Here is a 25500-nt window from a genome sequence, read left to right as displayed (position 1 = left end):
TCCCTTCCCCCTCCCCTCATCCTCCATCTCCTGATTCCTTTCCCCTTTGACAAAGATCTTCCTCCCTACCTCTTATTATCTATCTTTTATTTTGCTCTTTATTTATAATTTGGGTTTGTCATGTAAGACAAACCATGCAGTATTTAATCTTCTGTGTCTGATGGAGGGAGGGGAGGGAAAGGGGATGAAAGAAGAATTAGGATGTATTATGTATATATATTGATCCCCCACAAGAAATGTAAACATTGTGTACTACAAACGTGTACTGATAAAAATATATAAAGAGAAGAGATTTAAAAAGAAAAATACTTATTGGAGGAAAGTGGGTGCACCTTGAAACCATAATGTTAAGTGAAATAAATCAGACATTTAAGCTTAAATGTCACATGGTTTCACTTATGAGATACCCAAAGTATACAGAAAGAGAAAAATGAAAGATAGTTAATAGAGAATAGGAAGATAGATCATTTTCAAATGGAAAGAAAATCAAAAGATGTAAGGAAAGGGAAGAGAGGAAAGGGGGAAAGGATGAAAAAAGAATTAAAATGCATTATGTACATGCACCAACTCCACACAAGGAATGTAAATATTATGTACTACAACCATCTACTGCTAAACGATGCATTGTCATTAACCCCCTCAAAATACTCCCCTTGCTTCCAACTCACTCATCCCATCATTCTCGCCTCTTTCTGAAGCAGTTCTGGAAGTCCTCGTTTGTCGGTGTCCTTAGTTGTGCCATCCTGGCTGCCTAGACATCCTAAATTAATTCAAAATATTTGTCTCTCATGGTCACATTGACTTGCAGAGCAGCCAGAAGTCATATGGTGCCAGATCTAAAAAATAAGGTGGGTGAGGAGGCACTGTAACGTTTTTATGCAGCTTTCTTTCTGTTGGATGGAAGTTGAAAGCAGCATTTACTTTCTTTTTATCACACGCCATGGAGACACACATGAAAGAGGACTTCCATAACTGCTTCTGAGAGTGACAAGAATGAAAGAGTAAGTGTATTGACCGTGAGGGGGAGCATTCTGAAGGGAACTAAAGGCAGCATGTCTTTTATTCTAATAAACATGTTTAAGATTTAAACACTCACCATATATTTTGATCACATCTTGCAGTGTGCAGTGATGTTCATCCTTAGCCAGGAGCCTTTCAACATTCCAGAGAGTACTTTGAGAATTGTCAACCCCAGGCATCAGATAGAACATGGCCTTCTGAGACCTTGGAATAAGATCCTAGCCCGTGATATACATGTAGGTCAAATGAGTCATGTCCTGTCAGGAGTCTCAAAGTTTATTCTGCTTCACAACCATTCTCCACAGGTCTTGGATTTAAAAATAATGGAAATCAGAAAGAGGATTCCTACTTCACATCATGGGCCAGAATGTTATCATACCATCGCTTAACAGCAAGTGACAAAGCTGGTTACCTCCAAGCAAGACACATTCAGCAGTGGTCCCTGTCTGTCCTGCTCTGAAATGGGGCAAAAATCAGCGAGGACACAGTGGATAAAGGCTGTCACATGCTCGGGAGGGTGTGTGTTTGACAAATGTCAGCTGTTACAGCTGCTTTCATAGTTTTTATTCTGCTGGTTCACAGGCCCTTGAGCTATGGGGAAAAGCTTCTACATCACACTATACTCTCATCTTTAGGTTGTTCTCTTCCTTTCATTTATTCGTTTTTCACCTCACTGAGGAGTCCAGGAATTCTCAACATAAACAATCACTTGGGATATAGAAATAGCTAGGCAAAATTTCAACTACAAAGAATGAAATGAGCATTTCTGGTGGTGGGCTCAGGGTATGTGGCATTTTTTAGTTTCTCTTGGGTTCCAAGGAGCTAGAATGAGTTAGACCCAGACCACCCTGTCTGTTGATGAAACCTCACTTCCCCTCCCCAGCTTTCTATGGAAAAGAGAAAGAAGCCAACCACAAAAGTCTACTGTAATTTTTTTTTTTTAGTTTCGGGAACAGGACACCAAGAAATGTTTTGCTTGGAGAGTGTGCTGGAGGCCCTGATAATCAGTTTATCTGGGGCATGCTTTTTAAGGCTAGCACTATCCCGTAAGTGTGGGGTAGGCAGGGCAGGGACTGCTTTCCCTGCCCTCTTTGAAGGAGAAGAACTGAGCTCTGAAAAGTGCCTTGCTGAAGTCATGCTGTGACATAAATGGGGCCTTTCACTCCCTTCACATTGCACGGGTGTAGTTTGCAGGGGAAAACGGTGACATGCAACAGGTAGCTCTACAATAGACACAGTGAGACCCTGGGAAGCTGGGGTTTGTGGCTGTCTCACGGGCTTCACTTGCTGGTGCCAGTCCTCAAAAAGCCCTCTGAGCTGTCGGCTCCCTGAGTGTTCAGTAGATGAGGTTTCTCAATAGGGACGATGATGTGAGCCTAGTGGCACCACGCATCCACTTAGAATATGTGACTCCACCTACCTCCATCCGATGGACCTCCCAGATTCAGATGTGTTAGTTACTCTCATCCACGGCCTGAACCTCTTATTCTGCATTTCCTTTCTTTCTTGTCATCTTCCATCTCCCTCCATCTTTCTTTCTTTCCATCCTCTCTTCCTCAAACATTTTTTAAGGTTACACAAGACCTTCGGCCCCATACTGGGCACTGGGGTCATAGTTTTATCATTATCATTATATGAATTCCTGGCTGATGGTATATTCTTTGTGTATCTTGTGTTCACTCATTTAACTCTTGCAAATAACTTTGTGAGGTCAGAATTATCATCATCTTTTTTTAACAGATGAAGAAATTCAAGTTTCAGAGAGGTTGGCTTACTTCCCCATGGCCACACAGCTAGCGTAAGGTAGAACGTAAAGAGCTGACCTCCCTTCTTCAAAGCCTAGGATACTTAGCAAAAACAAACAGGCCAAGTGGACTCCATGCCACACTCCAGTTCATGTTATGTGTACAGCATCCTCCTAACATGCCCCTCCATGTTCCCTTCCTTGGATGGCACAGGCTCCTATGTGCCTGAATCACCTTGCCTCCCTGTAGAGGACTCTGGAGGCATCTGAGTGCTTCTTGGAGCTGTTAGCACAAGCCCCCTGGAGGGAGAGCTGGGGAAGCTGAGGGATCTAGCTGGCCACACTGAAAGGAAGATATGTGTCTGGACTGAGGAGAAAGGTCTTTGCACCCTGTGCCTTCCCTGTTGATTTTGGCTTTATATTTTAGGGTAAAATTGATTGCTGCGTGCAGGTTTTAGAACAGAAAGAGATTAGTGGTTTGTGGAGAGAAGGTATGCATTCTTAACCAAACTGAAACTGCTGGCTATGGCTGTGGGTCCTGTGCAGGCCAGGGTCTGGCAGTTTAGATATTCTGAACACACTCTAGGTTGTTATACTTGAGGGGACCAAAAGACCATCTCAGCTTCAGCTTCATGGAGTTCAGAATGACGTGAAGGGGAGATCAGTACACATGAAAGTCAGGGCAGAGTCTGGGAATGAGGGGAGGGAGACACAGAGGCTGGGAAGCCCACAACTCCAGATTGAGAGTCCTTGTTTCTAGTTTGAGAAGGTCCGATATTACCCTTCTTCCTTTGGGTTGTTGGTCTTTCAGCATGGACACCTTAGTCATGGTGGAAAATAAACCCTCCTTTTCTTAACCAAGCTTAGGTTGGCTGTGGGTTCTAAATATGCAGTGGCTTGCTGGCCAGCGCATCTCCTGGCTCTGCACACTCAAGTCACTGGCACACGCCTGACCTGATTCAGCACGTAGAATTATCTAGGAAGTGCTCTGTGCCAAGGACATGTGTTTCCAGAGATGTGGTCTGGCTGCTTGAATGTGGTTCATGCACCAGCCACGCTGGCATCACGTTGGAGCTGTAAGAGATGCAAAGCCTCAGGCCTTATGCAGGTCCACAGAGACAGTCTGTCCAGCTGAACAAGATCTCCGGGTGATTTGTGTGCCCTTTAAAGTACAAGAAGAATATGGGGACTGATCCATATATCCTTGTTCAGCCAGAAAACCCTAGCTATGCCACAGAGAATAGACACGTGGTGTTCCTGACCAGTACTTGTTAGAGCCCAACAGGTGGGTCATGGCAATTGATAGCATATTAGTCAACTTCCCGGAGAAGACAGAAGCTGCGGAGGAAACAAATCAGCTGTGGAATGCACCAACCCAGAGAAGGCTCACCTTTCTTGCATGGACACACTGATGAGCATAAAACTCAGTCCGATGGTTCCACATCACCTCAGTGGAGAGGGAGACCTGCAACCAAGAGGAGCAATGTGGATGGGGTCCCAGCTGCCTGAGCACATGGCCTCCTCACTGCTCCCTGGCTTCTCTTTAAACCAAAGCTTCATGCATCTGAACCCCTACCTGCTCCTCAGCTCCTGAATTCCCAGCCCACTCACACCCCCAGTTTGGGTAACTGTTCCCAGTGGAGACCAACTGGCCCAAGCCTGAGACTGCAAGTTCACAACTTTCTATTCATGGTACTGTGAGCAAATCATAGATTGCTCCATCTCCCTTTTTATAAGATAGGAATCATTACCTCTGCACGGCTGTGTTACTCACTGATTCAAACGCTAAGCAGGAGCTGAAATTCCCCAGGCCAGAGATGGCAGTAGGAGAACTCACTGGGTCAGCTTGGTGTGGTCATTTTAGCATAGTTTCAGGGCTGCTCCCTTTCTGAGACTTCTTTTCCAGTGTCCTGGGGATTCCATAAACTGCCTAACATCCTTTAATAAATTACTTTCCTGATTAAACTAGCCAGAGTAAGTTCTGTGAAATTGGCGCTGTCCCCAGGACTGCATTAAAACCTTTGGTTGTCTTCTGATCAAGGGCAAAATTAGGATTGTTCATAACACCCACCCTCTGTAACTCAAAATTAGAACAAGTAAACTGCCACCCCAGCAATGCATGCATACAAGCACGTACTGTGTACCAGATTTGAGCTGGATACCTGGGATCTATTAACACCAAGGCCTGAGCATCCAGCAGACCCTAACCCAGTGGCAGGCAGGGAGTGGGTGGACAATGCCATGCTGTGCCACCAGTGTTGTGCTGAAGAAACACTGAGGATGAAGGGGAAAAATTTGCCCTAGTGCAGGGAAGCTTTCAGGTGGGGATGACTTTTACTGAGAAAAGGAAAACATTTTCCATAACAAGGAAACAAATGTTTTATAAGCAAAGGTGATAGCATGCATAAAAATCCTGATGTGTGGGTGGGCAGGACACATCTCTGTGAGTCGAGACGTGGGAGCACTGAGAATGATGTTCAAGAACTGCATATTGGTCTCTTCCCAGATTCATATATTGAACCCAAATCCATGATGCAATGGTGTTAAGGGGCAATAGGTATAGAAGAGCTTGTGAGGGTGGAGCCCAGGGGCAATGTCCTTACAGAAAGAAACTAGAGCTCCCTCTCTCATCCACATAGGGATGCACTGAGAAGGCAGCCATGTATATAGCAGGAAATGGCCCTCACCAAGGGCATGGCCATAATGGCTGTCTGGCCTTGGGCTTCCAACTTTCTGAATTGTGAGCAATGAATACTTGTCATTTGAGCCACCCAATTCATAGTGCTTCTCTACAGTGGCCTGAACCCACCATACCGGGCTGGATGGGCAAGCCAATTGGATTAAGAGGATCTTTGGCCAAAAAGTTAAGAGGTTTGGTCTTCATTGAGAAGATAAAAAGGACCCACTGAAAGAATATAAATAAGGAAGCGGTATCACATCTCTTTGTTTTAGAATGAGCTCCTTAGCAGTACTAAAGGAGGTGGATTGAAGGGGTTATTTTGTAGTATTTTGAATTTTTAAAATTCTGTTGAACTGATCAATGATGCAAAGGTACACGAGGCAGCTTTTAAATAGCTTGCTAAGTCTATAAAATATTACGGAAATAGCAGGCACTAATAGTTGTCTAGTTTTTCCAAAGCATCCAGCATTGTGCTAAGCACCATTCACGTGTCATTTCTTTAACTTGATCTCTGTGCCTAATCTCATCTGTAGATTGGTAAGAGAAATAGCACTGGCTTCACTGGCTTGTTAGGAAGATTAAAATGACAATATTTTGGGTGATCCCTTGCAAAGTAAAGACTTCCATAGGAATTGCCTGTGGTCACAACAGTCCTCTGAGGTAGGATCACATTGCTCCATCTCATAGACAGAAAAAGTAAGCCTTGCAGGTCCCTCAGGCTTTGTAACTGACAGCTGCAGGGATTAGATGGTTGCAGACTCTGGGCTGTTTGCCAGTACACAGTTACTGTGTGGTCATTGGTCGCTGTCACTGGAGTCAGAGGTCAGAGTAAGAGGTATATACATGGCCAACGTGACATCCAAGGGACCCGCAGTGCAGACCAAAGGATGTCTGTGGGGAGCTGGCTGCCATGCCCAAGAGTCAGGCTCTTCATTCATTCCCTGGAAGCCTGGGGAGAGAGATCAAGAGGGGAAGTGGAAACAGAATATGGCATCGCCAAAGGAGCAGAAGCACCAGCCTCCTGCCTGGGTGGGTAGTTGCCACTGGGGTTCGAGGTGTTGGTGCCAGGTCTGCTTGATCTCAGTGGCCCCATGTAGCACACAGCCACCACACCTGCCTAGAATCTCAGTAGATGTGCATCGCTCCCCTGTTCAGTGGCCCACGAGGAAGATCGTAGTAGGCTGGCTGGGCTGTGGCGAACTCCTTCACTTTAGAGGTGGCCGTGCTCTAGAGGAGTCTGGATTCTTCTCATAGGCTGGCAGGACTCCTCTGACCACTTGGAGCATGGGGAACCCAGGAAGCCTGCGGAACTGTTGATGGGGAGCTCTGATGCTTGGTTCCATGAATTCTTGATGGACTCCTCTCCTGAAGGCATTAGTATGCCCTTGAAGGCAGATAATTGAAATTCAGATTTGGATGTTCTATTACTTTGCGATATTCTTTATGGGGCTGCTTTGCGTTTCCTGGTGACTTGGTTGCAGCTTTAGTGACTCCATTATGGAGAAAGATATTGATTTGTCAGGGTGGTGTCAGGAGCGCTGCTCTGATGAAAATTGATTTATCTCTCTCCAAGCAGCTTGTGTTTTTAATTCGTCTTTGCCTCCAACCTGGTGTGGGGTGGGGTTGTGTGGGAGGGCGAGTCCCCTGCCAGGACTCCGTTCACCACTTACACACTGTAAATAAAGCTTGGGCTGCAGCCCAGGCTATAGCTTTATGCTCTGCGCAGAAGAGATAAAATAGCTCCTCATTTGCCGCTGCTAGTGTCAGTAACATTTGAGCTCATTCGTTTCCTCCCCTGACACAGACACACATAGCTGGGTGTGACGGATAAGGAGCGTAACTCTCACAGCCATGGGAGAAAGGCTTCCTTCCTCTCTCTCAACAAAAATACCAGCTGATATTGAAGTGGCAGCTGGACTAGGGAGGTCTCCATTTGCATGCTGATGGACTGCGGGGGTAGGGGAATACATGCTTTTAATTGTGAGACTTCAGGGCTCTACCGCCCATCCCTCCATTTACATCAACAGAGTGATGGGTTCTGGGTGCTTGGGCTACACACTCTCTCCTGCCACCTTCTAGCTATAAGTGCCGGACAAAACTCTTTGAGACTCAGAGCCTTTAATAATACCAAGAAGAGGATGCTTGACTGATAAAGGTGGGTAGGAAAAGGAAATGAAATAATCCATGCACATTCTTAGCATAATGCCAGCCCCAAGGTTATAAAAAGTATTAGAAGTCAGTAAGTAAAGGAAATATAAAAAAGAAAAATACCAATTATTTGTTGGCTTCTTATTCTGTAACTATCTTGACTTTTGTCACAGAACTTACAGAGATGGCTTTAGAACTTCAAGGGATGTAATTGGGGATATAATTCAACCCATGACAGTTCATCCTCCAACATACTCCAATCATATTTTTTCTACATGCAAAGTGCGTTCTCCCCATCCCAGCATTCTCAAATGTCTTATTCATTCTAGAACAAATTCTTAAGTCCCATTTCTTATCTATACAAATCATACACATATGCATGATACTGTATCAGATCCCACTTACCTGGGAACAAAGCAGGAGGGGCAAGTGGCACCTGAGAGGTAGAGGACAGAAGACTTCTTCCCGGCTGATGGGCTGAGGAGCTCAGTTTTGGATGTGTTGAGTTAATAGCTCTCAAGGGACACTAAATAGAGCTGCTATGCTTGTAGCTTTGTACTCCATTTCTCCCATAATTATCAAAAGAGGCGTTAGAAAATCTCATGACAAAACTGTCACTCCTTTGAGGGCAAGTGTGAGGCAGAAAGCAGTTTGCCTGCTCTTCAGAGGTGGATCTGGAGGAGAAAAAGGCCACAAACAGACAGCATGGTGTGGTTCTGACAGCTGAAGCATGAGACGTTAATTTATCTATTCGCTGCCTATGACTTATTGGTGCTCACTCTATCAGGCTCCGTAGGAGACAGAAAAAAACAACAAATCCCATCCTTGAAGCCCTCATGTTTGTATGGGATTTGTGGCTGGACAGGAGCTTGTGGTCCATGAACATTTGAAACACAGAATAAAAAATATGGACCAGCAGGAGGAGCAAACTAGTAACTTAGTATGAAAATTCATAGAAGAAGGGAGTCATCTTGTCTTCTGTGTTTGTGTGTGGTGTGAGTGTGTGTGTGTGTGTGTGTGTGTGTGCACACGTCTGTCTGTGTCTGTGTTTGTGTGGAGAGCAAAAGGAGCTTACAGAGGCATTAACTTAAAGCTGGGCTCTGAAGGATGGGTTATAGTTAAGCATTCAGGAATAGGGCCAGGGAGGCTGACTTTATAGTCACACAGAAGACACGATAAGGACAAATATTACCTCAGCATTAGCCTGGGACCATAATACATTTAATAAATATGTAGAGATGCTAAAATGCATATAGTTTGTCATAAAAAGTCAAGCTAACAAAACAGCATATTTATTTGTGTGATCTCACTAGATACCCATAATGCTCTAAAGAAGAGAGCTTGTTATTCTTATCCTCAGATGAGGAAGTACCTCAGGAGAGTTTAGCAGCCTGTCAAGCCCACACAGTTAGTAAATGGCAGACCTGGGATTCAAATAAATGTCTTCTGACTCTGAGGCTCATGGCTTTTCTGCTGCATCTCATTTATCACTCTTCTCCCTTTCTTCAGCCCTTGCATTCAAACTTGCTTTCTTCTGACATGAGGCCAGGAGGAGTTCTGCAGGTTCTACTGTGGGCAAGACCAGGAGAGGGGAAAGGCAACCTGTGGCATGAATCTTTCTCTGATGCTGAGCAGAACATTTTTCCTGCCACATCTCCTTTGGGCCATAGCACAAATTATGGAATGGATAAGAAAAACTGTCACGCTAATCCAGTGCCTGTGGAAGATCACCTGCTGTCAGTACAGGGGACACAGCCCAGGCAAGCCAGATTTCTATCCATGCTCAAGGTCACTTCAGGCTACCCCAGAATTTTAGCCTCAGAGCACCTATTCCCTGGGTGGAAGGCAAAGATTCTTGACCTCTTAGAAGAGACCTACAGAAAAGTAAGGACACGGTGGCCTCCTGCAGTAGGGGAGAGGCTGGCTGAACCGGCTGAAGCACAGCACCAGCGAGGCCTGAGCCTCAAAGCCAGGCTGTCCTGCTATTCCCTGACCCCTGCCAGCTTGGCTGCGGGACATGGAACCTGGTCAGAGACCCACAAGCAACCATCACAGATCCACACGGTCATGTGGGAACATGGCCAGATGCACATTTTGATCACAGTGGCCAAGAGCCTGGTATTTGTGTCTAGAGGATAGTAGATTATGACTACATTCTGTCGGCCTTAGTGGAATCTTCTACAAGAAACCTAGATGGAGGGAATTATAGACTGGTCTTTGTCTCCTTCTTTGCTAGAGTTCTCCCTTCCCATATACATACAAAAGGGAAGAAAGAAAAAGTATACTCCTAACAATAGCAATGTTCCTTTGTGAGGTCTTATGTGCAACACAGTTCTGAGTCCCTTAAACATAGTAACTCATTTAATTCCCTAGTAACCCTATGAGGTAGACACTTTGACCGTACCTCTTTTATAAATAGGAAAATTACAGTCTATAGAGGTTAAATAAACTTTCCATATAAGTTTTTAGTAGCTACAAAAGGGAAAGATTGAAACCAAGGCTCGGGCTGGGGATTTAGCTCAGCGGCAAAAGCGCCTGCCTGGCAAGTGCAAGGTCGTGAGTTCGGTTCCCGGTACCGGAGAAAAACAAACAAAAAAAAAGAAACCAAGGCTCGTCTGATCCAGGAGAATATCTCTCAACCACCATGATGCCCAAGAGTGGCCCAGAAGAGCCTCATCTTACAGTCAAAAGAAGAGCCTTGAAGTCCTCCAAAATTTTTCGGTGTCCCTACTGAGCAGTTCCAGTAGACAAAGTTGTTCGAGGGCACTACAGAGATGAGATTCATTCCAAGGCACAGGCCACATAATGTCCTTGAGATTGATGGCGGATTTGCCATTTACTCTTATTTACCTAACCTCCCCCGCAGAGCCTGCATTCTCAGTCTTTGTTCACGGTGACATTATCCAGTCAATAAGCACCCAAACCAGAAACATCAGTCATCCTCAGCTCCTCCCTCCTCCCAAGCCCTGTCTGCGAGCTCCATCACCGTCCTTCCAACTCCATTTAAGAAACCCATCCTGAATCCCACCTTCTCCCCTCTATCCCCACAGCTGCTGTCCAAATCCACGATTTTGACAACTTCTGTCTGGATGGCTCCAGTTACTTCTCTGTAGATAAAGCTCCTTAACAACTGGACCTCAGTTTTTCTGGTTACTTCTTGTGCTGCTGTATCCCAGTATTCCCATGCTTCAGGTGCGCTTTCCCCAACTGAAGTGTCTGTCCATGACTTCTAGCCTTTCCCATGATATCCTCTATGCTTCCACTGTTCCCTTTTAATGCTGGAAAGACTTCTGTTCATCCTCAAGGTCTCAGTAATGTACCACTTCCTTTGTGAGTTCCCCAAAGTCTCACTGTTCCTCCCATGCTGCATGCGTACCCATTCATGCACCTGGCTCCTTCTGTAGTTCAAACTGGGCTCTTCTCTAGTTCATCTGTTTACATGTCTTTCTTCCCCCACAGATAGGACCTGATTCTTCTTTCTCTCCTCTGCACTTAATATGATCTGTAGCCCATAATATATGTTAAATAAAAGAACATGGAGCAAATGAATAAAAAATGTTGACAGAATGATAATTTGTTGGGATGAATCTGGAGAAAGCAATGGAGTATGACACCCTCTGGTGTAGGTGCGCACTCTTCAGGTACACAAAGTCAGGGTGCATTACTTCTGCTTCCATGTTCTCCACCAGATTGATCGAGTGCATAGATCTCACATGCACACACACTACTTACCACATGTATTTTTTCCCATGCTCACCTTGATACCAATGCCCCTCGATACACACGTGTACAAAATAGGTTACAATCTCCTGACACTGGCTTGGTAAAGGAGCAGTTCTTGTTACTGCCCAGAGGCCCATGTTTTAAACAAAATTATGCTGTAGAAAATGCTTGCCTGTGGGTAGGTGGAGCTAACAGCAATCAGAAGCCCCTGATGGCATCTTGAAGTCTCACCCTCAAGACAAAAGCTAACTATCCAGGGGAAGGGGCAGGGGAGAACAAGAAGGGCCAAGCTTCCAAGACAGCTGTCTCATAAAATGTGAAAGAAGACATCCTTATTAGCATCCCTGGAAGTCTCTGCCTAGAATCATGGTTGTCCTTAACACCTGAGCAAACTCATTCCCAGCAGAGATCATGCTGCCCAAGGGTCCCACACTGAGGGTCCATCACCAGCTTAAAGCCTTTGCCCAGGGCAGCTTCTCCAGTGGGGATGGGAGCTCATGCTGAGGAGTGCAAACACAGTACCAAGTATGCGTGCAGTACTACATGGCACCCCATCTGTTGTATCTCCCTTAGTCATCATAGCCACATGGGGAGGGAGACATCATTGTTCCCACTATGTAGACAATGAAATAGATGCTCAGAGAGAGAAAGGCACTTCTCTAACATTGCAGAGCCTGGTAGAATAATGATTTAAACTCAGGCTGATGTGCCTCTAATGTTGATCAGTTTTCTGCCTCATCTACTGGATCAGGAAGATGCACAGCATCCTGGAGAGGGAGCCCAGGAGCCCCAGAGTCAAAAGCTTTCTCTGCTGTCTAGAATCTCTGGACTCCTAACATTCTTTCCCCAAGTTGTGTTGATGCTGGGCCCATGCTGCCTTTGTCTGAAAACACGTGCTTCCCTTGTCTTTCCTTTCCTTCCTGCCCTTCTTTGCATTTGTGTCTCTAGTTCTGGGGCTTTAAAATCCAGAAGGAATTTATTCCATCAGGTTTTTCCTCATTGTCTGTCATCAAAGTTGGTCTATGTACTTGGAACATGTTTCCATGTGTGTGGTTATTTATATGCACAGTTTGAGCTACACTGAAACATATATACCTGAATAAGAGGAGTTCTGGTCCCAAGTTACAGCTGAAACATGATATTTTCAAATTGTTATATTTAAGCTGTCACATTCTGCAAGGAACATTGCCCAGGAGAGGGAAACCAGAATAAGGACAAGGTCCAAGAGCAAGCTTTATGAAGAATATTTGAAGAAAAAAAAACCTTTAGCCTGGAGAGACTGGCAATATTTGGGCAGCTCCATGCCAAACAAGAATAAGTTAAGGAGAGAGAGAGAGAGAGACAGAGAGAGAGAGAGATTGCTCATGAATAGATTAATAAACATGAAAAATAATCTGAGCCATCAGTTAATGATCTTATATTCTACATCCACTGAGAATCCACTGTTGTTGATACTCAGCCCTAGGGATCTATGAAATGGTTTCTCTGAGTGTTAGGCAGCTTCTAGTCACAGCAAGAGCTCAAGCAGGTGTTACATGGCTACTTGTCATGGACAATACTCAGGGGCTTCCAGCCCTAAATGGATGATTAGAAAAGATGAGTTCCAATGCGTGCTGACTCAAGTTTCCAAAGCTCCTTAAAGATAGGTGCAACCACTTAATACAGGACATGCTACACTTTACTTGGTGAAAGACTGGCCCACATAAAACATGACTCTGCTATCACTCACCTCATCTTTGGGGTGTGCAGTGGGGTGCCCAGGAAAACTAAATGAGAGGAGGAAGAAAACCAAAGCAGAATGGATTCGGTGTAAATTATTATGCTGGCCCACAAGTGGACTGACTGGTCACTGAGATAAAGAACAGAGTGAGAGTTGTCTCCTTGTCACAAGTGGTTCCTTGAAATCTCTTAATACCCAGTTCTACAATAATCATAGGGTATACACTGTGCTCATTAGATGTAGCCTTAGGCTATAAATGAGAGTGGGATAAAATTTTTTAAATTGTCCCAGAACTATTGAGCTTTATTTTCTTAATGTTCATACTGATTTCTAAACATTTTGTCTTCCACTTCTCCTCTGGCTATTCCCAGAGGTTTTCTCCTGAGATCTGAGAGATGATATATATGTATTTCCACTGTTTGGCTCTTAGGCTAGACCTGTTTATTCACACACTATTCAGGATGCCACTTAGCCCTCACTGTCCTCAACACAGACACCTTGTCTTTGGAGGGAGAGAATGATGTGAAGTACCAGGCACTGTGCAAGTTGTAGTGCATACCTGCTTCTCTTTCACCCTCTCCCAATCTTTCCTATAGATGAAGACCTAGGCATTTAAGGCAGTCACCCCAAATACACAGCAAGCAAGTGGCAGAATTAGCTTCTTTCCTTCCTTTTCATTTCCTTCCCTTCCCTTCCCTTCCCTTCCCTTCCCTTCCCTTCCCTTCCCCTTTTCCCTTTTCTTCCTACCCCTCTCCCATCATCTCCTTTTCTCTTCTCTCTTCTTCTCTTCTCTTTTCTCCAAACTCTATGTTTTCTTAATTCTGGAGGAGAAGAGCTATCCCTTGCTGGAGTCTTCTTCTGCTCTCCTACCTTTCCCAGAACTTCCCTGGCTGGTTTAGAGCAGAGCAAAACCTGTTGTCTTCCCCAGCATTAAATGCTGGGTGACCTAAAACTTACCTAAGACACTGCTTAAAATGCCACCATTCAAAACCCTTTTCCTAATCCTAGCACCAGGTTTGCTTCATTCAACTTCATGGAGATAAGAAAGAGCAAACAGCCTGGACATCTGCACTGCCAAACCCTTCTTGATCTGAGAGTATCTGCCCAAGGGAACCGTATGTTCTGAGGAGTCTCATGCACAATCTTTACAGGCAAATGAGAAGGTCCATTTTGTGATTACCTTTCATAGCTCCATGGAGGTCAGAGTTCTCCTTGATTGTGGTAAGTGCTCAACAAATACATACTAGATGATTACATCCAAGCCTAGAGCTTCAAGTTCATCACCTTTCAAATGCTGAAGGTAATGATGATTTCCTGGCAAGTGGGGAGGAGTAAATCAGCAAGCTCATTTTATTCCTATATAACTGTTTTTTAGTAAATCTTGATAATACCTTATTTTCTCTACCACACTCTTGTAATCCCCCTCTTTGGGGTGAGGCTGGAAGCAGGGAGATCCTTTCCTTGGGGATACACACTGTTCATGCCAGTCAAGGGGTCACCAGCCTCAGGCGTTCTCACTAAGAGCTCAGGTAAAGATTCAACAGCCTAGATTCTGGGGTTTAAGGCATCACTGATCACTCAGATCTCACCAGTGCTTGCCTATACCCTAGTGAAGGTTTTCATTTCTGATGCCCTTCCATAATCCCTCTTTCCCCAATCTGCTTGACCCTACAATTGATTTGGGAAAAAGTGACATGTCACAGAGTAACTTCAGAGAGAATAGAGATGCCCAGCCATAGACTGTGTAGAAATCTTAGCAGGCCCCATCCTATCAAGTGTGTTGGATACTCTTAGCAATATTGAAGCTAGGGGAATCTTCAAACACTGTTCACACAGACACAAGCTCACAGCATCTTTCAGAGTGAAAATATTCATTCTCAAGGGCTTTAGGGAGGTTAGCTCCCCAGTCTGGAACATCTTATCTTGTAAATGCCCAGAGAACCAGCAACTGGTTCATTTCCCTTCACTGCAGGGATTAGTATAGAATGCATTCAGTGTTGGTGAAGCATCAGAGCTACAACCAGTGTGAGTTAAGAATGCTGTGGACAAGGAGTAAGTCCCCCAATTCACCCATTCCCTTGGCTCACTGTGACCATGGACCCGTGTGTGGGCTCTTTTTGTTTGGAATTTTCTTGCATTTGAAAACTCACAGAAAAATTTGGAGGTGGTAAAAGTTTGAGATGAACCATTACTTTTGTATATTTGTTGTTTAGGTAGCTGTTGAATGAATTGATCAGGGGTCTTTGATTTGTCAAAAAGGCCCAGTATGTGGACGTGTTTTAAAGTTCTTTAACTTGCACTTTGACCCTGGGAGGTTAATTTTCTTATCATTATCCTTTTGCAAATGAAAAGTCTGAAGCTCAGAGATTATACATAAATTGTTCAGCTACACAAATTAAGACTAAGGAAGAACCAACATTCAAATCTGTATCCTTTTTATTCTGAATATGTTACTCTTTCCACCAAAAATAGTGCCCTTTCTTCAAATACAATTTCATAGCAGTAATGACTACTTTGGGAAATCACCTTTAATTACTAATATGCTTTCAAAGGTCACTTATTTCCAAGTTTCCTTGAGCACTTTTCCATGTGGATATGCATGGCAATCTGAACAACAAATTGAAGACAACAATATGCAATATAACAACCATTGTTGAATTCCTATAGTCTTGTTTAGTGAAATTGTGTATCATTTCTAATGTTTTTTTAATTATTTTTCATTCTCTTTAAAATAAAAAAAATATAGTTTTGGTCATTACATAGAAACACTTGTATTCTATTCTCTTGACATAATGTTGTATAATATGTTTTCCCCAATATTGCTAAATAGTCTTTAAAATTCATTTACAAAATGGCAAAATAATCCATTGGGTTAATTTCCATAATTTACTAGAACATTTTTATATTATGAGCCATTTTGCTTTTTCCCGGTTTTTGCTCTTATGAATAATGCCACAATGAAGGTATTCATCATAGAAATCCTTCCTCCAAGGCACCACTTTGTAGGGGAAGAAAGAACGTGGAATCAGACAGACTGTATTTAGACACAAATTTTCCTTCATAATAATGGTGCAACATCCGATAAGTCACTGTGTTAGTCAGCTTTCTGTCCTTGAGACAAAATACCAGAGAAAAATAACTTAGAAAAGGACAGATTTATTTGGGTTCATGGTTTCTGTCTATGGTCTGGTTCCATTGATTTTAGGTTTGTGGCAAAGCAGACCATTATGGCAGAAAGGCAGGCTGAGGAAAGCTGTCACTGCATGGGACCCAGGAAACAGGAAGGGGAGAAAAAGCCAGAGAGGAAGTTATAGTACCCATAGTCAGGTCCCCATAACACGCTTCCTTCAGCGAGGAGCCACCTTCTGTTTCTGTCATCTCTTGATAATGTTATTCGGGCTTATTTTCCATAATGCTATTTGAAATTTGGATTTATTAGTGAATTATAGAATCCTCAGGATCCAACCACATTTCAAAAGCCCCATCTCTGAATACATGAAGCTTTTGGGGAACATTTTATTTATTTATACATTTTTTTCTTTGGGGAACATTTTAAATCCAAATCACAACAGTCACCTAGCCATTGTTGTAGTTTCAATTTTTCATCTATAAAAAGGAGAAAAAGAATATGCATCAAGGGGCTGGGGATTTAGCTCAGCGGCAAAGCGCCTACCTGGCAAGTGCAAGGTCATGAGTTTGGTTCCTGGTACCGAAGAAAAACCAAAAAAAATAAATTAAAAAAAAAAAAAGAAAAAAAGAATATGCATCAAAGGCTTGATAGGTAGAATTAGTAGCTCTTTGGGTCATAGGCCAAAAAGTAGATATGTTAGACATGTAATAAGTCCAGTGTTGATGTATACATATTTTGTGAGGTCAATACCTACTGCAAAATTTGTTTTAAAAAAAGTTAGAATAGGGGACCCAGTAAACAACCTGGGGAGAATCCATGACTTGGCAACCGCCCCAAGGAGGGATCCAGGTGACTGGCCCCTTCCACTACATCAGTGAGACCAGGCTTTCCCAGTGTTATGGTTTGTGTCTGTGTGTCCCCCCAAAGCCTCATGCAGTCATGGGGCAGGCTTTTAGAGTTTGATTGATTATGGGTGTGAGAGCTACACCCGCCTTGGGGTAGATAATTTTGCATATGTAAGGGAGAGGAGGAGGCTGCTTGCCGCCATTCCTCCCTGTGTGCTTGTTGCTTTTGCTGTGTTCTGCCACCATGAGCTCTAGCCCTCTGCCATGTGCCACTCTGTCTTGTAACCTGCCAAGTATGGACTGAAACCTCCACAAACTGTAAGCTAAATAAACCTTTCCTTCCTTAATTTTGGGTGTCAGGTATTTTGTCCCAGCAATGAGAGAAAAATAACCAAGACACCCAGGGAACGCCAGCCACGTAGTAGGATGCCGACTAGAGCGCATACCATGGACAGATGAAACTAAAAGGATTGAAAAGCCCAAAATATGAGTCAAAGGGGTTAGAATAACTTGGGATGTCACCAGCAATGTGCAAAGAGCACTACATTGCCACAAGTTCCCAAGCAATATATTTTTTGTTTTTCTCATATCTATCATTTGAAATGGTTACAAGATAGGAATAAAAATAAGCCCTGTGTTATTTACTTAGGAAGACGCTGGACTATGTGGTCACAAAAATGAGTCACAAAGCTTTTGAAAGGCAGAGACTGATGGGTGGCCAGGGAGGCTTACATATAAGCCCTATATGACTAATCAAATCCCCTTGAACCCAGTGACTGACGGCGTATAAAAGATCTCTTCTTGACAGGCAACATTATCTGACCTGAACATGGGTGCCTGGTAGACATTGCAAAACCTTCTTAACTCACGATTTTTTAAAAAAGGATGACTTGTCATCTGATAATGAGGCTTAACAAGATCCTCTCCCAAATTGGATTTGACATATGCCTGGCACTCGGGCAGCTGAGCCCTCCCTCCCCAGCCAGATCTCGGCAGCTACAGCCCAGAGCTGCAGGGCTTCATCTTGTCCACTGCTGACACAGCTGCTAATCCCAGGCTAATGAGCAATCCTGAGGCAGAGAAAGCAGAGAGAAGCCAGAGGAATAGGAAGTGGGGAGTGGACAACCAGAGCACAGGCAGGGGGGAGCCATGTTTCCCAGGGCAACTTGAGAATGTGTTTTTTTCTAGAATTGTTTCTGGGTATGGCTTGGGACAATGCTCTGGGTCCTGTGCTAATCTGGGGATTTTCTTAGAGAAGAGCCAGCGAGCAAGAAAGAAGTACTTGCTGAGGATGACTTGATGTCCTGTTCATTTGTTCATAAAATGGGCAAGACTGGGGACTGTCTTCTCAGGGTGTCTCTTCAAGGTTGCTCTCGATTTTCATTTACTTTGTTTTGATTTTACTTAAAAAAGATTGGGAACAAGGAGTACATTGCAAGTGATTTACTTTGAATGGTACATTTATCCCAGGGTGGTTCTGAAAATTTCAAATCAAAATGTAAATTTTAAAAGTAGCATCCCACTCATCACACACACACACACACACACACACACACACACACACACACACCCCACAATGCTTTCAGGTGTACATGGGGTGTTCACCAAGATACACCATGTAACACAAATGCCAGAAAACAAGTTGGGACACATTTTGGAAGTTTAAAGCCCTATCAGCTATGTTTTCTAATGATGGCATTATTAACTTGGACATCAATAAAAATATAGATTTGAAAATTAGGCTGTGTATTTCTAAATAAATTGTAGGTACAATAAAAGACCACAAGGAAAATTATAGAATATTTCAAGCTAAATAATAAAGATGGTTTAATATATCACCATGAATTAATCAACTTGCTGCTTGCTGGGACAAAAAAAAAAAAAAAAAAAAAAACAACCCTGATGTACACAATTTAAAAGGGAGAAAAGTTTATTTTTGCTCGTGGTTTCAGAGGTTTCAGTTCATGGCTATTGGCTGACTCCAGGGAAAAAACGTCATGGTGGAAGAAGGTGGTTGAGGAAAGCTGCTCAACTCACGGAGACTGGGAAGCAGTACTGGTTAGAAAGAGCAGAGAAGAGGAGGCCAGGGACCCATTACAGTCACTCAAATCATGCTCTCACGACTCACTCCATACAGCTGGACCCACCTTTTAACAGTCTTTTCAGCTATGAACTTATCAATGAATTCACTTTTGATAAAGTTAGTGCCTTCACATCAGTCACCTCTCCAGGAGTTTCTTAATTCAATCAAGCTGACAATTATGGTAACTACCATACACAAGTTATAGAAGGCATTTCACTGTGATATAGCTCAGCATATCAGCACCTGCTTGGCAAATGCAAGGTCCTGAATTCAATTCCTGGTACCCAAAAAAAGGCATTTCTAAGAGTACCTGGAAAATCAGGACGTTTCTTCTAACATCACTAAAATCTACTAAAAAAGAATTGAAATTGCCTAAAAGTTCAAGCAGAGAACATTGGTTTATAAAGCTATGGCACATTCGCTTAATAAACTGTTATTCAGTTGTTGGAAATAAATGAGGAAGATTTTTGTAAATGATTGTAAAGCAATTTCAAAGAAATAGTGACAAAAGAAAAAGACAAAGTGCAAATAAGCATATATATAAAAGAAAAATGGCAAGTGTGGAAACATCCTTTTACTTCTTTATCATTATGGAAAGAAACATTTTAAGAATAAATTTTTTAAAAAGCAGTGAAATTCAACATGTACATGGTATGTTTGTGAGAGTAGAAGGAATAGAATGGAAATGCATGGGAAGGAGTAACACTTTCTGATTATGTCTTTTCAAATGTTTGACTTTCGGAAACTACTACTAATACAATGAAATTAAAGCAAAATAATGCAAAAGAAAGAGAACCTTAAAGCCAAAAGGAAAACTGACAAATGAACCTAATTTTATTTCAGATTAATACCATACCTGTTTGGAAAGAACGATTCCAAATATCTTTGAACACAATATGTCATGACCTCTAGTTTTGGGCAAAATAGAGTTGTGGTGGAGAACTAAAAATAATTATTGAGCTCCTTTTAGGAGGTGTGTTTATAATAGTGGTGTGACAGAAGCAATTCTGAACCTGTTTTATATGCATTGTAAAACTGAACAAAAGGAGTAAATGTATTGATATTGAGGGCCAAGATTCTCATTATAAAGAAGAGAAGCAAGTCTATAATGTGGAATGGTGCAAGCTAAGCAAGTGTCCTATGGAGAATAGATTGGAATTTGAGATACTTCTAAACTATGGTTAAATAAATGTCTGTGTGTTTGTATGTATAGTTAAGTATTCATGCATTCATGCATTTGTAGGTTAGTGTGTATTCATGTATGTGAGCATATGCATGTATATGGATAAATACACGCACACATTTCCTAGCTCAGTTGAAAGAGGCAAGTATGCAAATATACTCTAAGAATAATAAGTACAATTGGAACCCATATTTTTTTCTTTATTATCATTCCTCACTTAGAAACTAAGAGTTTTCAGAAAACTAGTTCATCCCAGAACTGGAGCTAGGTAAGTAAAAGATGAGACTAGAATATTTTCTTGTTGTACAAGGAAAGAAGGAAATGCTAAAATAATGGTGGGAAAGTGTCACAAAGCCACGGGAGCCAGCTATAAAAAGTTCCAAATGACCAAATGTGAGACAACTTGAGTACTAAAATAATTTAGGACAGTAATGAATGATAAACCATAGAAAAACAGGGAATGATGAAACAATGCTCATAATACATTCAATACATAAACTTAGATGGATAGATAGATGACAGATAGATAGATAGATAGATGGATAGATAGATGATAGATAGATAGATAGATAGATGATAGATAGATAGATAGATAGATGATAGATAGATAGATGGATGGATCAATGATAGAGCAGAGTTTGGATGTCATTTTGCAGTCTTCATGGAAAATATGAGTCAAGCAAGAATGATAAGTTGATACTAAATGTAGGAGGGATGGATTTTCCTAAAAGAAAGCTATTTGCATGATTTTAACTCTCTCACACACACTAATTATTAGTAGAAAAATTTCAAAAATCAGTAACTGTATGCCAAAAATACTGTTCAAATGATTAAATTATTATCACCAATGATGTCAGGTAGACTTTGGGTATCTCCAGATTGATAATCTAATAGAGAGTGTGACTTGAATCTAGTCACAAACAAACATTAGAAAATGCAAGATAACTTCTATGAAGTGATAGAAAGGTAATACTCTTCAAAATGCTATTGTCATACCAAAGGAGGACAGGCTGTAACATTTTAGATAACTGAAAAGTGAAAGTACTTGACAACTAAACAGAATCTTGTGCCATAGGAGAGAAAGATGTTGTAGGGCATATTACTGGATTAACTAATAAAATTTGACTATATTAGATAAAAGTATAGCATAAATATAAATGTGTGAATTTTAGAATTGCAGTTCTCCCATAAAAATATTCCTACTTCTGGGGGCTGGGGATTTAGCTCAGCAGCACAGCACCTGCCTGGCAAGCATAAGGTTGTGAGTTCAATTCCTGGTACTGGAAGAAAAACAAAAACAAAAAACAAAAAACAAAAAAAAAAATTCCTACTTCTGAAACACACATTGATGTGTTTAACGGTAAAGGTCCATAATATATGTAAATCACCATCAGATGTTTCAGAAAACACACACCCACAGAATATTCAATCAGTTGGAAAGAAATATCAGCAAAAGTGTATCACTACAAAGAATTTTGAGTGTTCTTTGCATTATTTTATTTTTGTAATTTGTCATGATTGATTTTTAAACCTCTAATTAACAACTAAGTAAAAAGATGAGAAAATAAACTAAATCAGTTCTCAGAGGTGAAAATATGTTACATTGGAATGTTGAAATTGGGAAAAGAGGTTTAAAATTAATAATATAATTTTCTATCATAGAAGTAGGAAAGAAAAACAAGCAAATTAAAACTAAACTAAGACCATGCAAGGAAATAACAAAAAAAGAGCAAAAACTGTCTTTAGAAACTAGAAAAATAAGGAAAGAAACAAATTAAAAGAGGTTTAATAAATGTGATAAACTTCTAGCTAAACAAATAACAACAAAAACAGAGAGAACACAAATTACTTGTAATATGATAACAGGAATTAAGAAGTATCACTATAAATCATATAGCTTTTAAAAGATAACAAGGAAACTTTATGAAAAACATTGTGCCCATAAATTCTGTCATGCAGATCAAAATGAGTACCTTCCTTGGAATACTCTACTGACCAACTGCTCCCAAACCAAAAACTAACACTATATGCTATGAAAATTCTGAATTGCACTGTATCAATGAATGAAGTTAGACTTTCAATCAAAACATTCTGACAATATAACTCTAGTCTTAATGGTCTACTAGGTGAATTCTGTCAAACATTTAAGGAACATATATGACCTTGTTTTGCAAACTTTGCCAGCGTATAGCAGAAAAGAAGAACTATGCCTTAACCTATTTTATGAGTTGACACTTGATATCAAATCATGACCAAGACATTATAAGAAAATATTCCTCACTAACACAAATACAGCTCCTTAAATATTTATAAGCTTTTAGAAGTAAATAAAAAGTATACAATATCATCACCAATTAAAAGTTTTTCCCATCAATACAAGTTTGGCTCAGCAAAGAATAATGTAATCTATGTAACTAATATACAAAAGTAGAAGAACTATATGATCACCCTAAAAAAAAGGAAAAAAGGCATTTAACAATTTATGTTGTTAAATGATAGGTATTCTCAGTCAACTACAATAGACATCTTCTATCAAATAAAGATCCTCGGTCTATAAAAGGGCACCTGCAAAATCCTTATAGCTAATACTTAATTGTGAAATACTGAATGCTTTACCTCTAAGGTCACAAAAAAGCCAGAATGTGAAATCTTTTATTTAGTATTGTTTAAGACTCTAGCCTGTTTAATAAGGCAAGAAAAATTAAAAGCATACAAATTTAAAGAATGAATTTAATTAATTTATGATTAATTGATAATTATTAAAAATTAAAATATACTAACAAAATAATATTATAAAATATTAATATTACAAAATATTTTAGTTAATTCAAATTCATAGAGAGTATAATATTTTATAACAAAATCCTAAGTAATGAACAAACAAAGCTCCTAGAATCATGTAAGTAATTTATCAATATCTTATGATAGAAAATAAATTGTATTTTCATATGTTGGTAAAAAATGATGAAAAATAAAATTAAAATTTTGCTCACACTGTCATAAAAATATAAAGTATTTAGTGATAAATTTAACAAAATATATGCAAATCCTCTATATTGGAAACTAAGATATTGCTGAGAAAAATTTTAAAGTCCTAAATAAGTAGACATATAATACATTTGTGTTGGAAAAATTCAATATTGTAAAAATGTTAAATTTTACACAGTGATGCATAATTCAGTATAATTCTAATCAAAATTGCAAAAGACTTTTTAAAAATAGAAATAGATAATTCTAAGATTTGCATGAAAATTTAAATGACCAAGAATACCCCAAACAATCTTGGAAAAGAACTCAAACTACTTGACTTCAAGCCTTAATGTAAAGTTACACTAATGAAGACAGTTTGCTATTGGCATAAGGACACACACACCAATCAAGGTAGCAAATGAGCGAGCATATAAGTAGTTGCACAGGTTGATGACAAATTAATTTTTGATAAAAATAGCAAAATCATTCAAAAGAGAAAGGCTTTTCGAAAACTTTTCTTCAGATAGAAGCTTATCTTTGTGGAGGGAAAACCCAATCCCTGACCTCACACCATACCACATTTAATTAGATGTATATTTTAAATCTAAATAAAGCTGAAAATCATAAAGCTTGTAGAAGAAAACAGTAAGAAGGTTTCTTCACAAAACAAGTAAAGATTTCTAAAACAAAATTTAGAAACATTAGCAATAAAATTAAAAGATGATAAATTAGATTTTACAAAAATTAAAGTGAGTAAAATCTCTAGCCAAAACCAGGGTATCATTATTAAAAAAAAAAAAAAAAAAAAAAAACAGACTGACTTGGAGAAGATATTTAGAAAACATATTTCTGACAAGGCGATTTTATTCAGAACATTTAAGGAACCCTTCTAACTCAATCATAAATGAGAACTTAATACAGAAGGGCAAAAGTCTTCAACAATGAAATACCACTTCTTAGCAATTGTTGGTGAGGAGCACCTGAAATACCCACACATCACTGCAGAATATGCAAAATGGCACCACTCCCTTGAAGAGCTGCCTAGTAAATTTCACATAATGTTAAAATACTCCTATTATTAATTCTAGAAATTGTACTCCTTTATTTAAGAACATTGTAAAAAAAAATGGGCACAATAAGTACTAAATAAAAATGTTCATAGCAACTTTATTCACAATAGTCAAGAACTGGAACCAGCCCAAATGAATAAGTGAGATCTGCTGGATTCATACAATATAATATTACTTAACTGTAGAAAGGTATCGTCTATTGATACCTGGAACAACATGGATGGACCTAAATTAGAACACTGAACCTTGCCCCTAAAAGTGACACAAATAACTATGGACTGCATAATTACATTTATCCGAAGATATAGAAGAGGAAAACAGGGGCTGGGGATTTAGCTCAGCGGCACAGCGCCTTCCTGGCAAGCACAAGCTCGTGAGCTCAATTCCCAGTACAGGAAAAAAAAAAAAAAAAAGAGGAGAACATAACCTGAGATGGAGAGGCCCAAACAATGTCATTCTAAGGACTGTGAGGGTTACAGACGGAAGACCACATTTGGCAAAGGAGAAAATTTTTGTAAGAGTACATGTTCTATACCTTTGTATAAGTAGGAATGAATATATGATGGATGTATCACATTTTTTTAAAATTTCATTGAGATTTATGCATTTAAATGGTGCAACATCTACTTAAATATACAGTTATAAACTATGATTATTGAACAATGTGGGAGAAGTGTGGTGCTGGTAATAGCTGAATCAAGAATAGTTGAATGCCCACAATTTGGGGGGCTGGTTGATAGATTCATGGGAATTTATTATACTATTCTGTTTCCTTGGTTATACTTGAACTTGTTCATAATAAAATGTTTTCCTGAAGGAAGCAGTCTGTGAGAGATATACAACATGGAATCATATAAAGTTTGAAAGCACGTATATAGAAATACAGTATGTATTGTTTATAGGTATGCATTGGTGTACTAAGTGTTTACTAAACTACCCATGGGAGATTATAAACACCAGATTTGACTAGTGGTTACAACAGGATGGTGCAAAAGAAAGGATTCATGGGCTTTTGAAATACCTTCTTTAATTGTTCAGTTAGTGTCTCTGCATTTTTAGGCTGTAATGTTTCTTTAAAAGTATAGGAACAAGAAAACTCAGAAGAAATGGACAGATTCCTAGATATGTATGAACTACCAAGGTTGAGTCAGGAAGATATCAAATTCCTGAACAGCCCAATATCA

General features: G+C 40.5%; 1 long non-coding RNA gene across 3 annotated transcripts in view; it reads right to left on the bottom strand.

Annotated features, from left to right (window-relative positions):
- Positions 1 to 1289: 1289 nt before the first annotated feature.
- The window catches only part of LOC102029627, a 53619-nt gene continuing 29408 nt past the window's right edge, over positions 1290 to 25500 (bottom strand). For 2 of the 3 annotated variants that reach the window (XR_001230945.1, XR_263790.2), the window contains 4 exons: positions 9017 to 9161; positions 7998 to 8266; positions 4155 to 4229; positions 1290 to 3926 (listed from right to left, as the gene is read on the bottom strand). This is a non-coding gene — a long non-coding RNA (uncharacterized LOC102029627). The remainder of the gene's footprint in view (positions 3927 to 4154; positions 4230 to 7997; positions 8267 to 9016; positions 9162 to 25500) is intronic. The other variant, XR_001230946.1, reaches the window with a different exon arrangement.

Source organism: Chinchilla lanigera, unplaced genomic scaffold (genome assembly GCF_000276665.1).
Source record: "Chinchilla lanigera isolate Chin_1 unplaced genomic scaffold, ChiLan1.0 scaffold00080, whole genome shotgun sequence".
Lineage (NCBI taxonomy): Eukaryota > Metazoa > Chordata > Mammalia > Rodentia > Chinchillidae > Chinchilla > Chinchilla lanigera.
This window is presented reverse-complemented; position numbering and strand designations above follow the sequence as displayed.